This window comes from Carlito syrichta, unplaced genomic scaffold (assembly GCF_000164805.1).
Source record: "Carlito syrichta isolate Samal-C Ts95f unplaced genomic scaffold, Tarsius_syrichta-2.0.1 Scaffold104783, whole genome shotgun sequence".
Classification (NCBI taxonomy): Eukaryota; Metazoa; Chordata; class Mammalia; order Primates; family Tarsiidae; genus Carlito; species Carlito syrichta.
Window position 1 is genome coordinate 15,626 of NW_007048879.1, and position 2,113 is coordinate 17,738.

Here is a 2,113-nt window from a genome sequence, read left to right on the forward strand (position 1 = left end):
CGCTACCACACCCAGCTGATTTTTGATTTATTGTAGAGATGAGGTCTCGCTGCCCAGGCGGGTCTTGAACCCGCGGGCTCAGGCGATCCACTCACCTCAGCCTCCCAAAGGTGCCGGATTACAGGCTGAGCCACTGAGCTCGGCTTTTTTTTTTTTTTGAGTCAGAGTCTCACTCTGTTACCTAGGCTGAAGGGCAGTGACACGCTCATGGCCACCCCAGCGTCGACCTGCTGGACTCAGGCGATCCTTCCGCCTTAGCCTTCCAAGTAGCCAGAACTACAGGCATGAACTACCACACTTGGCTCATTTTTTGATTTATTGTAGAGACGCAGTCTCGCCAAATTGCCTGGGCTGGTCTCGAACTCCTGGGCTCAGGCAATCCTCTCCCCTCAGCCTCCCAGAGTGCTGGGAATACAGGCTTGAACCACCATGCCTGGCCTTACTTCAAGATCTTTAACTGAAGTTAAGGAATGAGTTCATATAGCAAATTACATCTGCAAGGTCCTTTTCCCGAACAGGTTCCAGGGGTCAGGACTTGGCCATATCTTTTTGTGGCCACCATTCAGCTGTCTGTACCTGCCACCTTATTATCCAATGGCTACCAATGATCACTGTCTAGGTTCATTATTACATTAGGAGTCGCAAAGTCGAGATGTTCTAATTTTGTCATTACTTCTTCATTTATTAGCTGTGAATCATCATTGATCAAAAATTTCCAAGCCGGGCTGGGTGGCTCAGCCTGTAATCCCACCCTTTAGGAGGCTGAAGTGAGTGGATTGCCTGAGCCCGCGGGTTTGAGACCTGCCTGGGCAACTTGGCGAGACCTCATCTCTACAATAAATCAAAAAAAATTAGCTGGGCGTGGTAGCGTCCGCCTGTAGTTCCAGCTACTTGGGAGGCTGAGGCAGAAGGATCGCTGGAGCACAGCAGGTCAAGGCTGCAGTGGCCGGGGGGGGGCACTGCATTCCAGTCTGGGTGACAGAGTGAGACTCCAACTCCAAAAAAAAAAAATTTCCCTCAGCAACTATTTTGTTACCCTGAAATTTCACCCATTCAGAAAGGGTAGAATTAGCGGGGCTCAGTGGCTCAGCCTGTAATCCCGCGCCTTGGGAGGCTGAGGTGAGTGAATTGCCTGAGCTCGCAGGTTCGAGACCCGCCTGGGCAACTTGGAGAGACCTCATCTCTACAATAAATCAAAAAATTAGCCGGGCATGGTAGCGTGTGCCTGTAGTTCCAGCTACTTGTACTTGGGAGGCCGAGGCGGAAGGATCGCCGGAGCCCAGCAGGTCGAGGCTGCGGTGGCTGGGAGCGGCCACTGCACTCCAGTCTGGGCGACAGAGTGAGACTCCAACTCAAACAAAAAAAAAAAAACCCCAAAAAAACAAACAAACAAAAAAGAAAGGGTAGAATTAATGCTTGACCCCTCCCGTCTGCCTTAGATGAGGTTTTCCAGAAACAGATCCTGAGTTAGGAGTATGAGAAGTGAGACGGGAAAGGAAAGGAAGAGAATTAAGGTGTGCAACAGAGTGGGTGGGCAACTAGGCTCTGTCCCGCTGGGGAACTCTGGAAGGGCAGTGTAAACCCTGCCCCCGAGAATGCCACTGGAGCGCCAAAGAAGCTAGGGTATGATTGCCAACTCCCTGTTGGGTTAGGGGCTCCCCTGGGAGCATAAACTTGCTAGCATTCTGGCTTACCCTGAGCACGAACATGCTCCCTCAGTCCCCAAAAAAGCACTCTTGGGCAGAATCACGTATGTTTACCCAGCAGCCTTCTCCCTGTGGAGGACAGGGCTGAAAGGTCCAACCCTTACACTGCAAAGAGCCATTTGTGCCTCTTGTTAGCTTTACTCTGTCCTGTCACTGTCACTGATGCTTCAAGGTGGGGGCTGGTTGCAAGTTATTTATTTATTTATTTATTTATTTATTTGCGTCAGGGTCTCACTCTCTCACCCAGGCTAGAGTGCAGTGGCACGATCACGGCTTGCAATTACAGGTGTGAGCCACCACACCCAGCCACAATTTCTAACTCTTTTATTTTATTTTATTTTATTTTATTTTATTTTATTTTATTTTTTTGAGTTGGAGTCTCACTCCGTCACCCAGACTGGAGTGCA